The 14344-nt window shown below is 36.9% G+C and overlaps 1 protein-coding gene across 11 annotated transcripts in view; it reads left to right on the top strand.

Moving 5' to 3' along the window:
• The window catches only part of BMPR1B (bone morphogenetic protein receptor type 1B), a 331935-nt gene that overhangs the window by 268333 nt on the left and 49258 nt on the right, over window positions 1-14344 (top strand). The window lies entirely within an intron of this gene.

The raw sequence follows: 14344 nt of genomic DNA, 5'->3' as shown, positions 1-14344 counted from the left end.
ATTTATTTTTTTTATTATTTTTTTGTTTTTGTTTTTGAAGGGCCCATTTTCAGTGTTCTCTTTTAAATAGTTGCTGTAGAAATGGTGATTAAAAATACTGACCCAGTTACATTTTACATATACAGAGGGAAAGCTTTGCTCGATGACTTGAATTCGGTCAACATTCACATTACCATAAATGTTGTCACCTAAGAGAGAACATCAAATTTCTGCAAATGTTCTGTAACTCTGTAATACTTTTAATAACTGAATTAACATGCTTGTGAAATATCACAGGTATTTTACATGCATTTTTTATGTTAGAAGATATTGTAAGCTTTTGTATTTCAGCATCCTGCATTTGGGTTTTATTAAATTTGCACATTGGCCCATTCACAATCAAGGTACCTTTGTCTCGTACCTTTGTCTTAACATCATTAGGGGATTTCTTGCATTCTGTTTAAATGAGTGGTTTCTGCTGTTTCGCCTAAAATGCAGATAAATGGCTTTCAGGACACAGTTTATAGTGGAACAGCTTCTGAAGAGAGCCAGCCTTATCAGCTAGAGTCTTCGTGCCATAACTAATGATGTCTCTGCTTATACCTCCCCCCTAGAGAGAAGGCATCAAATGTTGCAGAGGCAAGACAGAGGTGGTACAGCCAGAGCGGGTGGACTGGCTGGCAAGGGCGCCTACAGGGAGGATTCTATTTCTTTTTACTGCCGGGAAGCAGGGAAGGAAGTCTTCTTGTCCATGGTTTTCCCATACACAGAGCTACCATGTTCTGAGAGCTAGGATGAAGAAGTTGTATAGAATAACTAACTGTAGAGGTACACTGTTTTAGCAGGTTGCGTCTTTAGTAACTAAGGCCATTTCAAAACACCCTAGGCCAGTAGAGATGAGGACAGAAAGGCAGAGACTTCATGTTACTGCCAAAGAGCTACTATGGCTTTAATAGTGAGAGTAAATGGTTTTCTCTCTTATAAAAGATAGAAAGAAAATAAGCAGATTCAGCTAATCACTTATAAAATGGTCTATTTATTCAGAAAGGTCATTGTGGTCTTTCCATAGGGAATCAAAAACAACTGACCCGAACAAGCCATTTCTGGGTTTGTGGATCTCAACAATCCCAATTTGCCTAGTAGTTAAAGCTGATAGACTTTACCAACCTCTTTTTGTTTTTCTGGTTAGTGAACATACGCGTACAGGTGCAAGGAGTGTACAGGTTCATGGGCATGTGGTGTGTGTGTGTGTGTGTGTGTGTGTGTGTGTGTGTAAGCCAAAGGACAACCTTGGCCACCATTCCTCAGGTGCCTTGTGTTTTCAGACAGACCCTCTCATTGCTGGAGCTCCGGAAGTAGGCAAGGATGACTGGCCAGTGAGGCTTAGGTACCAGGCTCCCCAGCACTCAGGTTCAAACATGTGACATGATGTACTTGTTGTCTTTCTTCCCTTTTCTTTTGATGAGGAGGACTTGATGAGGAGGCAAGAGCTCTCTTGAGTGAACTATCCTTCCAGCCTTGTTTTGCTGGGTTTTTACGTAGAGTACAGTTGTAGGTAAATAGAAGGAATGCCTCTTGATAGTTGAAACACATGCTGATACATTTTGGGAAAAAAATTCTGCTCAATCACATGGTGTAGTGGCTGTGGAAGAGCATCGGACTAGAGTAGTAGTTGAAGGGAACCGCTGTGTTAGTATCATTAGTATCATGATGGTCTGGAAGCACCTACTTTCATGATTCATGTAAGGTATGCTAAGTGTGTGTTTCCTATCTCCCTCCTTCATTCCAAAGTTGACATTATATAACCAAGTTGATGTGAGTCAAAATACACAAACAGGTGGGGGAAAATTTATGAAGGACAGTTGTTTTTATGTATCAGCTTGCTACCAATCTTTAGGATATTTTTGGTGGTTTATCTATTATAATAATCCATATGATGATGAAAATTCTGAAAAGTAGTAAGGAAACATCTTGAATTTGGGGTAAAATGTGTGATGATATTTAAGCATAAATACAAGTATAGGAATTGAATAAAAAAAGTCATGTATTACCATACTCACCATTATTCACTCCTCTAATTCAGCATTTAAGACCTTTGCAGGAGGATTACCTTGATTTTGAAGTCAGTCTTGGCTACACAGTATGTTTTAAGCCACCTTAGACTATAACATAAAATCTTGCCTCCAAAAATAAAACTATGCATAAAGAAAGGAAATGGAAAGGAAATTCAGGAAGACTTTCAAAGAGAAAATCATTGAGCACCTAGTGTAATGCAATAAAAAAAAACTGAAAGTATTTTGGAAAATGTTTTGAAAACCAAAATCTTTTTTTATCAAAAGAAGGACAGCTTGAGCAGCATGAGGCCAGAGTGTTCCAGTGTGTGCCTTACAGAGATTTAAGATAGCACTATGTTTATGGTAACATAGTTTCACTTAAGATGGTTCCTAATTACTTCTGCCCAGAATGCAGTCTTCTTCCTGTGGTGGTGATGGTGGCGGTGGTGGTGGTGCTGCTGGTGGTGGTGGTGGTGTGTGGTGTGTGTATGTATGTGTGTGTGGAGGGGGGGGCTTTCACAGTTTTTGCTTAGTTAGCTGGTTGGTTTTTTATTTTTCCAATCAGGGTTTCTCTGTGTACCCTTGGCTGTCCTGGACTTGCTCTGTAGACCAGGCTGGCCAAGAACTCACAGTTCTTGTGTCTGCCTCCTGAGTGGGTTCACAGTTTTTGAACCACTTTAATAGTCAATGCAGTATGATTAGCACAGACAAATGGTGTTTTGCTTCCCTCTGAAATTGTCAAACTATGTATTTTGGTCTTACACATCTGTGACACTATTCAGATTTCTTATTTTGGATTTCAACATGGATAAAAATGGAAGAGTTAGGGGAAAACATTTGCATCACACATCTTAACTTCAGGGTGGCTTGGAAATTATAATGCGTAATTAGATTATTATTTTAACTGTGTTATCTTCATGTAAGAGAAAACTGTTGAGACTTGTCTGATGCTGATGACAAAGAATGTCCTTGTGGATGTAGGGACAATTTTCACTTTATTGTTCTATAAACATGTCATTTGTATACATAGATCTTTTCCTAACTGAAAAATTAACTGGTATGTGACAACAAAATTAATGTATTTAAAAATCCCCAAATAACAAATATATATCCCATTTTGGAATTGATACAATTTTCTTATGTTAGGCTTTTATTAGTGCTAAAAAATGTTTGTTTTTTAATCATCTGCTAATTAGGAGAAGATGCATGGTTCGTAGGTAAAGTTATAAGCTGTAAATGTGGAACAGAAAGTAGCCTCAGACACAGAGTGTGGCTTTTGCCCAGCATATAAAAGAATACAATGAAAGTTTTGGTTTGAGTAAATATAGTCAGGAGAAAGGAAATGTAACATAACTGTTGACTGGCATGCTGCTCTCCGGTTGGAACTTAAGGCTCTGAGAGCACAGTGAGTGGCCCTTTCTTCTCCATCTCCTCAAGTCTGCAGTATTTTGATGGGTGGTGCATGATAGATACTTCCAAAGGGACTTGTCTTTTCTAGCGTTCCTGTGATGCTTAAATATTGCAGCAACTTCAATCATTTGGTCTTCTGCTTTCCCAGCAGCATTAAAGGTTTGAAATTACAAAAGAAAACCTGTGAAAGTAAGCCTCTCTGAAGAAGTATGAAATTGTGCTGAAGCTATACTGGAGGCAGTGCATGTTGCCATAGTCTCCCGGAGAACGGTGGTATTACATTGGAGCTCTAGGTACATAAATGACAAATTTTAAATTATTTTCTGACTTGCATAAAGCCAGAGAAAGCTTTTAGTCATCTGGGAATCTGCAAATGAGGCATAATAATGCCCTGTGGTAATTGCCTTTCTTTCTTTCTTTCTTTCTTTCTTTCTTTCTTTCTTTCTTTCTTTCTTAGTCCATAGTTTTCTTTTCTCTATTACCTTTGCACTGTCAGATGCCGTGTATCCTGAGCATAGCTCAATGCCTGACTGGAGTAATCTCCTTGGCCAGCTCATAATCAAAGGGAGGACTGAGGGAGACAGCTGAGCTGCATTAGGCAGCCACAGCCTGGGACACATTTCTTAACTGCTGAATAACACATCACAGGTGCAGGATTAGTGCTGCCCACGGTGCTGGGCTTTTGAGTGGGAACCCCAGCAATTCTGTGCCTTCTTTTCATGTCTCTCATCCCAGGAAGCTTGGCAACCATACATCAAGCATGCGGAAATCAAAAGTGAGTAGTGAGAAAAGCTTTCTGTCTCACAGCTTCTTGCATCCTTCTCCAAGAAATGTAAAAAAAGATCCACAAAGTCAGTCCTGGCACGGGTCCATGTGGGGACAAACACACACACACACACACACACACACACACACACACACACACACACACACACGGGCTGTTTTGACCTTTCTCTTTCTTGGCATAGAAGACAGAATAGAACAACTCAGAAGGCTACAGCATCTGACGCACAAAATCCAAATGACAAGTAAGCACAGTTCACTCGCTCTGTCCTGGCAGCATGTAATTTATTCTGCTTTATGACAGTTGAAACATCACATATATCATTTCAACGTTCATCTTGAATGTATTGAAACGAGGCTGCCGTTACCCCAGCATGTTCCAAGAGTATATAAAGTCAAGTGGTATGATTGTGTACCGTCTTTGTGGCAGCATGTGTTGATAGCCTCTGACATTCCCAGTCCCTTTACTGGTATGATGTTCAACTCTCAATTTGTAGAGTATAAACATCTAAATTGTATTCCTGCAATTCCTACTTCCCTTCCTCCGTCCTTTTCTCCCTCCCTTCTTTCCTTTGAACGCTATAGTGAAGGCTAACAGTTCCTCCTCCTCTTGTGCCCCTATGTCCTGAGGGCTGGGATCATAGGCATAAGCCACAATGCCCATTCCCGTCTGGTGCTAGAGCTTCAAGAATGCTGGACAAGGTTGCATTCTCAGCCTTCAGATTCAGTTTTAAAAGACCAAGTTTAAAAGTCTGAATACAATTACTTAAATATGATTCCAAATGGAGGTTTTGAAGAAATGGTTAAGTAAGCCATTCTTTTTATCCAGATGGTTATAATTATTTTAATAAGAAAATGTATAATCTTGGAATAATGAAAGCAAGTTTATCTTAGTAACTCTTGCCATTTTTGGTTTGGTTTCTAGGAAATTTTTCTATAATATGTAAAGTGCAAGAAACAAACAAACAAACAAACAACAACAACAACAAACAAAAACCATGCAGATTTTAAACAGTTTACTTTAGATTTCCTGAGACTCTATAATGGGCTTTGAATAGTCTAATTTCATTTTAATTAATTTTGTCATCATAAATAATCTATTAAATGCACTGATAGTGATTATAATTAATAGTTGGATTCTAATATTAGGTATGTATATACTTTAATACACCAATTTTATATAATGTATGTTTAGATATGTGAATAATCAGCATATTTCTGTATTGTGGTTAATATTTATGATAATTAAAGTATCCTTTAATAGTTATTCAATTAAGGATTAGAAACTGAAAGATTTTAAATGCCTTTTTAGGGGCTTGTTTGTAATTTTTTAGGCAGAAATATATCTGGTATAAGGCGGGCAAGCTTCATTTCTTTCTGGCCCACTGTTTGTACATACACACATACATACATACATACATACCACACATATATCTATATCTATTTAAATACATACACACACTGTATGCATGTATATATGTATGTATGTATGTATGTATCCTGTTCAAACTGGTGTTGTAGGTCACCATGTCCTGGGCATGTTTGGCAGGACCACAAAATGAGACCTGGTACAGTGGCGAGGTGAACATCCATCTGATTAGGCTTAGGACTTTGTGAAGCAGGGCAGAAATGGAAACACCACTGCACAAAACTACAGCTCCTGGCTTAGAAATTGGCTCAGATCTAGCTAATTCTATGGCATTGACATTATCATCAGATAGACCATGGTTCAGTTTCTTTTCCTATACTGTTGACCTAGCTGGTGTATAAGATATTTTAAAATGCAGATATAAGTAAAAGTTTTTAATTTTCCTCAGAAAGTATGCTGCTGCATGCGTATGGAGTCAGTGTGATATTTAATGTCTGTAAACATCATGGTAACCTATTGGCTGGGTTTTTTGTTTTCTTATTATGTTGAAGATTTTATCAAAATACTTATAACTTATGCTCTAAGATATTTTGCATAATGTTTTATTGAAATAAACATTTTGATTGAATTTCTATAAGTCCAAAAGCATTATAAAGCCTGAGTGAAGGCTTAGGTCCTGTTTAATGTATAAAAGTGATGCTAAAATACCTTTATACCTAAAATGCTGACTCAGGCTCATGACTCTGTATCAGTTACATGCAAAACAAGTAAAAGAAAATGCACGTTGACATTTATTGAATATTTAATCTTTTTATGACTTGCTTAAATTATAATCTGACATAAAAAACAAATGACCAAAGCTTTTAATTTTTCTTTAATCAGCTGCTTCGGGGTTTCTAGCAGGTTTTCAAGTGACATGTAATGTAGGCTTTTGAGCATTAAACATAACCTGAGTGATGTAATGTGAGTATGCATTATGGGAAAGGAGCCACATTGTCAGGGAATAGGACATCCATAGGTATTTAATGATAAAGGGCTTGTTTCGTAACACTAGCATGTCCCTTAAGACTCTAGCCAATTGATGTTGTCATTTGCCACATTGTTTAAGGGGGCTCAGTTAGTCACTAAGGCCCATTAGTAAGGAGGGAGCTGAGCTGAGAGGGTGAATCCATCTGTCAGGCTCCATTGGTCAGTGACCATGCATCTGTCACTTTCCCCCAGCCGTAGCAACCCCAAACCCAACATACTCCCACTCAAGTCTGAGTCTTGAGAAGCAAGCTTTTTCTCCCAACATTAAGTTTTCCTTTTGTCAAATTTTGAAAATTTTGTCAATTTTCTGAAACCTTAAACAAATAATTGTTCAAAGAAATGGGGAAAAAATGGGTATTTAAACTACTGACTGAAAAATGGAAATTTATTGACATAATTAAATATGTGAATGAGAATGAGCATTATTATTATAAAATCTAGCAATTTGATAGTTTTAATTTTTTCCTCCCTCTTAACCTCTTTACACAAGACATTGAGCACTTTTGATTTCCATGTCTCTTCTTGCTCCTCACTGCCCTCTAGTGGAGATCATATAGAATAGAAAGACAGTGGACATTTCAAGACCTGAACAACAGTATCAGCAGACATTGTAATGTGAAAGGGGAAAAAAATCTCTCAGGGTCCAACCCCTCGTCAAAGAACTATAGGCAACTAATGACTGCTGAGATGTTCTTTTAATTGAACATCTGATATTTGGGATGCTTCATTAAAATAATCCTAATGTGTTCATCTAGATTTTCACATATTTAATCTTCTATTTCTTATTTCAGCACTTTTACCATTATTTTAAAAATTATTACATTTTAAACAAAATGAGTTTTTCTTGTATATGGATCTAATCAGTTGCCTTTCAGGCATTAGCCGATTATACTGTTTTGCTTACAGCTCTGGCTTCTGTAGGCTGGATTTTATTTGAGTTCAGGGTAATATGATATATGAAACTAACCCTTTTGTAAATCCCTTCCCACAATTATAATGTTAGAGCCAAGCAGTTTCTGATGGGCCGCTTTGCACTGCTATTCAGAGACTGTTCAGCCTTTCCTGGCCTTACTTAGCATGTGCAGGGTCCAAGGGTCTGGCCACTGCATTGATGCTTTAAACTCTCTTCAGAGCAGATTATCTTTTTTTTTTTTCTGGTTTTTACTCAATTTGTCCAGTGTTTTCTGGTGTTTATGAACCATGATATAATAATGATTTTCATTCCTAGGGAATTAAGTATATATGAATTTTAAATAGCAAGTACATCTATAAATTATTTCTTTGTTCTGGTTATTTTGACAGAAACCAGAAACTCCTCCCCAGTTCTGGCAGATTGGCAGTTTACCGGTTACTAAATGGTTAATCTAACAAGAAGAAGTTTACTTAGTGTACATTGCATGAAAACCACCTTGATGTTCACTCAGGACGGGTGTCTGCTCATGTTTAAAGAAGTTTTGTTTCCATTATCAGTTAGTGATGGTTACATATCTTTTTGGGCTTGTTAACATCTTTCTGGTTTAAAAAAAAAAGCCTACATTCTGTCTGTAAAAAAAAATTTAAATCAGTAGTTTATCTTCATCATCTTTATGTGAGGAGTAACTTTTAATTGAGTTTTTTCCAGTGTTTCAAAGATGGCTTTTGATTTGAAAAGGGCACTTAGAATTACTAGATTTTTCCTTTGCAACTAAAGTGGTTGGCCTATGACCATCTGCAACATACTGCAGGCTGAGTACTCATTATCCAAGATATTTGAGAAACAATTATATGAGGTCTGGGTTTATTATTATTATTGAATATTAGCTTCTGTATAATGAGATACCTTTGTGGTGGGACCCTGGCTTAAATGCAGAAATAATCTATGTTTCAGTTTTTATCCACAGTGTATGAATAGCCTGAAAGTAAACTTATGAAATATTTTAAAACAATTTTTACATGCAAGCTTATATACATTGAACTCTGTGACTTAGCATTTAAACATTAAAGTGATTTGGAGTTTGAGGTGGTTTCATATTTGGGGTTTTCAGGAATGTTTAACCTGTAACAAATTGTTACTAACCAACAGTATAGAATGAATTGTGCTTATTTTTCAAAAACGTTGTGGAACATGCACATAAGCACACAACAGCATAGTCAACCAACTGGGCATGGCTAGCTCATGCCTGTAGTCCCAGCACTCAGGAGGCTGAGACAGAAATATTACAAGTTGAAGACATTTGGGACTACAGAGTGAATTTGTGGCCAGTTTGTGCTATTTCATGTACCATCATCTTGAAAGAAAAGAAGAAGCCAAAATGAAGCAAAGCCCAGCATTTAACCATTAGTGTCACTGCCAAGATCGTTGCTGTGGCTCAGCAGTGACTCCCCTGAGGGAAGATGAGCTAAGGAACAGGATCTTCCTGACTGTGAAGCTTTTGATTTTCCGGTTTGGTTTTTTTATTGATGTTTTTCATTCTATATCAGGACCTGAAAACAATCTTTTCCTTGTTTTAAACAGAAAAACAGTTTGTAAATTCACTTAAATAGCTCTTAACTGTGATCAGTTCAGATTTGCTATTCCACAGGTAGATCCAGGGATAGAAACAGGAGTTAGAGACTATTTGGATACAAACAGAATCTTTTATATTACATTCTTCCCTCGCAGATAATTTTTCTGCATCAGCTCAGATATCTACATAACGATGTGAGGCCATCTATGTCTCGCATGTACTTGCTTTAATATAATGTAGAGATACTTATATTTTAAAAAGTGCTTTCAAGTTCTCTCTCTCTCTCTCCAATAACAAGGACGTATCTGCTTTTTTCTTTTTTCTTTTCTTTCTTTTTTTGTTTTTTGTTTTTTTTTTTCAAGACAGGTTTTCTCTATGTAGTTTTGGCTGGCCTCAAAGTCACAAAGACCCGCCTGTCTCTGCCTCCCAGAGTGCTGGTATTACAGGCGTGCTCCACTGCACCTGGCTTCATTATTATTGTTATTTTTTAAAGTTTCCTGGGTATCTAGAAATGAACACTTATGGCAGTACTCAGTGCCATTAGGCTTCGCACAGTGGAAAGGACAATTGCATTCTCTCTCACCACCTTCACTCCCACTATCTGCACACAAATTCCTATCTGTTCATATATAACATGGATAGAAGTAGCAGTTTCCGTATATCCTTATGTTTCTATCACATTTTCATTTTCAAACTTTCAATCAGCACAAATACAAAATGCATGAGTCATTCTGTTAGTAGTACATCATGAATATCTCCATTTTACGGTCTTGTGGCCTCCGTTAATGAGGTATTAGATCTGACTTACATTATGGGGACTACTTTACTTCCTTTGAAAGTTGGGTCTCCACCTAGCAAATGTTTATTCTTCATTTGGATAGACTATCTCTTCCTATATATTTTTGATAAGGATGCATAGAAAGTACTTTGATACCTTGAGTATTAAGCTACTTTTTACTACCATCATGTTTGATTATATTTTGCCTTTTTAGACTTTTGATCTTTGCCTTTTTAGACTTTTTACCCAGATTTTGCACCACTGTCTTGTATTCCTGTTTACAGTTGTAGTTTTTATTATGTGGGAACTACAATGCTGTTCTCATTTTATATTTTCCCTTAATTGAAAATAGATTTTCACATGTATATCAAGTTTATACACACACATAAACACACACACACACACACACACACACACACACATGTATGTATGTATGTATGTCCTGATTATGGATTTTGCTGCTTCTATCTCCATACCAGATCCACCCTCTTTCTGTCACTCATTAAAAAACAAACAGGCTTCTTATGTAATAATATAATAATTAATTTAATATAAATATAATAATTAATATAATATAAAAACCAACACATTAGCATTGGAAAAAATAAATAGAAGGGAAATTATTCAAGAAAAGCCACAAGAAACAGAAACCCATTGTAATAGAAGTCACAATAGATACACAAAGGATGCTTTTTCAGCCTCTGCTTCTGCAGGGTTCTCTGAGCCCTAAAGGTAAAGATTTGATAGACACATCTCCTTTAGGGCTGAGTGTTCCACTCTCACTCTTTACTTAGTGTCTGGATTTGAATCTTTGCATTTGTTCTCACCTGCTGCTCGGAGACGCTTCTCTGATGATGGCCAACTATAACAGAATGCCATTAGGAGTCATTTTATCCCTATTTAAAACAAAAACAAACAAGAGAAAGAAAGCCTAGGTCCCTGGGCTATCTAGTCTCAGGTCCTTGGTCACTCAAGCATATTGAGTATGGATTCCATCTCATTGAGTAGACCTTAAGTCAAATCAGATTTTGGTTAACTACACCCACAAGTCTTGCACCACCATGGCAGTGGCGTATCCTGCAGGCAGGACAGCAGGGTAGATGAAAAGGTTTTATTATTTATGATTCTTTTTAGCTACTCTAGGTTTTTCGGAATTTTCATAAGAAGTTGAGATTTGTCCTTTCAGAATCTGTGAAGAACTATGTTGGAATTTTGATGGGAATTGTATTCAATCTGTAGATTGTTTTTGTAAAATTAGGTCATTTTTACTGTGTTTATCCTTCTGATATATGAGCATGGGAGACCTTTCCCCTCTTCTGATATCTTCTTCTTTTTCTTTCGGTGACTTGAAGTTTTTAATCATACAGGTCTCTCACTTACTAGGTTAGAGTTAACACAAGATATTTTATAATATTTGAGGCTGTTCTGAAAGGTGTAATTTCCTTGATTACTTTCTCAGTCTGATGTCATTTGTATACAGGAAGGCTACTGATTTTGTAGGCACTTAGTGGAATGAACTTTATTCTTAAAATAGCCTTCATTGTGTCCCATAAGTTTGGGGATAATCTAAATGCATTTTCATTCAATTGTAGAAAGTTTTAAATATCTTTTTAAACTTCTACCTTGATCCAGTTTTCATTCCCTAGTGAGTTGTTCAGTTTCCGTGAGTTCGTAAGCCCTGTGTTGTTTCTGTTGTTGATGCCCAGCTTAATTTTCGTGGTGGTCTTATAGGATGCAGGTGTTATTTAACTTTACTTCTTATCTCTTGAGACATGGTGTGTGTCTGAGTATATGTGGTGAATTTTGGAGAAAGTTTCATGAGGTTCTTAGAAAAGGTTATATTCTTCTGTGTTAGGTTGAAATGTTCTGTAAATATCAGCTAGGTCCATTTGGTTTATAGCATTAGTTATCTCCAGCATTTCTGCCATTCTCATTTTAATCTTTTTTTTTCCGCTCTGGATTCTGATTCTTTAAAATTTAAGGTCTTTAGGTCTGTGCTGGCTAGTCACACTTATATTAACTTGATGAAAGCTAGTGTCCTCTGAGAGATGGAACCTACAAGATGGATCCTTCATAAGATGAGGTTGTAGGCAAGCCTGTGAGACATTTTCTTAATTAAAATAAAATTGGAAGAGCCTGCCACACTAGGTGGGACCATCCCTGGCCTGATAGTCCTGTATGCTCTAAGGAAGCAGGCTGAGCAAGCCATGAGGATCGAGTCAGTAAGCAGCATTCCTTCGTGACTCTGCATCAGCTTCTGCCTCCAACTTCCTGCCCAGGCTTCATTGCATAAAGTTATAAGCTGTAGGTGAAATAAACTGCCCCCAATGTTGCTTTCCTACAGTTGGTTGTTTGCTATCAGTAGGTTCCAGAAATTGAACCTGAGTACTATGTAAAACAGCAAATATTCTTAACTACTGAGCCATCTCTCTAGCCCTATGGTTCCTATTCTTAAACTCTGTCCTTTCAAACCAGAAACTCATGATATTCAGTGCGTGTGGCTTACTGACTTGATGATTGATCTACTGTTTTCTCCAGTCTCTCTGATTTGTCTCCTGTGCTGATTTTCTCAGAGTGATGCTTATGAAGTTCCAGAACCTTTTCCTTGGTGTCTTCTTCTCCTTGTATTAGCTTGCTTTTCTAATGCTCGTCTTTGAACTCCCGTACTGAGATTTTCACTGATGCAGCCATATGTTTGGGGTTCCTCAATGAACTTTTGTTTTGCTGGTGTGCTTTTTAATAATCTAAGAAGAGTATTGATAACAGTTGTTTTTACAGTTATTTGCTTTCATACACTAATCTGTTTTCCTCCTCGTAGTTTTAAGTAAATGTGTTTTGTCTTCAGTCTCTGATGTTTGGGGTTTTCTTCAGACATCTCCTGGCCCTGAACTCATGATTCATGCAAGGGAGATGGCACAGTGAAAGAGCTGATAGGAAGCCTCCAAATAAGTCTTCTCTGGAAGACGTCCTTATAGGATGGCAGTGAGGAGAGCTGTTTTCGCTATTTCTTTCTTTAGCCCTTGGCTTGCTCTTGACCTGCTTAAATTCCCCTGTGAAAGAGACAAAGCTTAGTGGGGAAAGAAGACAGGAAATCACTGTCCATTATGAATTAGAAGTAGTTTTCCAGCCCCGCCCCCCGCCCTCCATCCCCTGTTCTTTGAGCTTTAGTTTTGAAGGACCTGAAGGGAAGAAAAGGGAAATAAAAAGTCTGGTACTGTAAGCATAAGATTTACCCTTTCCCCTCCTTCACACATGGGTGAGAAAGGTGATCAGCCCATAGTGCATCTGCATTATAAATTAGTATTAATTGTTTTGTTTTTTAAATATCTAGGAAAAAAGGGTCGGCTATGGGAGGAAACAAAAAATATTATTTTTGCACACTCTTTTTTTTAATCATACTAGTTCTAGAGGTAACTCAGGTCATCAAGTTAGTATAATTTAGGCCAGATTTACAAAGAAGGAATTTACTATGACATGATGGACATACCTCCACGAACTGATTTAAACAGGTGTTTATACTCTTCTGTGAACAGACGTAACAAACGGCTTCTAAGACAGGCTATTATGATAAACTGTTTATTTTCATTGTATCTTGGAGTTTAACTTACACATGAGAACACTATCATATAGAAGAGTATGGACACATGAAATCTATTATATGGTTGGATTTAATAAATGCTGCCCGGTAAACCCTGGGAATCTCCTTATCTCTGCCTTCCCTGCACTGTCATTATAGGCACAGCTATGATCAGCTTTTAAATATAGGTGCTTGGGATCAAATTTAGGGGCTCACGCTTGTCTAGTGAGCACTTTCCTGACTCAGTCATCTACCCAGGCCACCTGCTTTGACAAATTAAAATTATTTTTACATAAATTATTCGTTAAAAATTGACCAAATGGCTCAATATATAGAAGGGACAGGAAAGGTTATCACACATATTTTTTACTAAATTTCTTGTTATCTGATTCAGTAATGACTACAATCACATATTAAAAATATAACAAATGTAGTATGTATAATACCCTGCCTTATTTCATTTTTTGCTTATGATATAAAACTTTAGGTTTTTAACCAAAAAATACATAATTCAGTATTTTGTTGAAATTTGGTACAATCCACTTAGATATGGTTTGAGAGTATTTTTAAGCTGGATATTGGTAAGAAATAATTTATTTACTCAGTGACATGGTATGTAAGAACTCTGATCACAGTGCCCGAAGCAAAACAGACATCAACTATGCATGCTCTTGTCATGTAACATATACATGCTAATCTCTTGATAGAAGAGATAGGTATTTGTAATCATTATTTTAAAAATAACTAGATGTGTTACAGAACATTATAAAGATATCCAAGACAACTATGTGGAAGACAGACACGCCTGTTATTAAACCCAGAAATTTGCCTCTAGGAAGTCATTCCTGCATAATATTTTCTACAAATGATGGTAGACCC

This window comes from Acomys minous (assembly GCF_964271855.1).
Source record: "Acomys minous genome assembly, chromosome: 14".
Lineage (NCBI taxonomy): Eukaryota > Metazoa > Chordata > Mammalia > Rodentia > Muridae > Acomys > Acomys minous.
The sequence above is the reverse complement of the archived record's forward strand: the minus strand, read 5'-3'. Positions and strand labels throughout refer to the sequence as shown.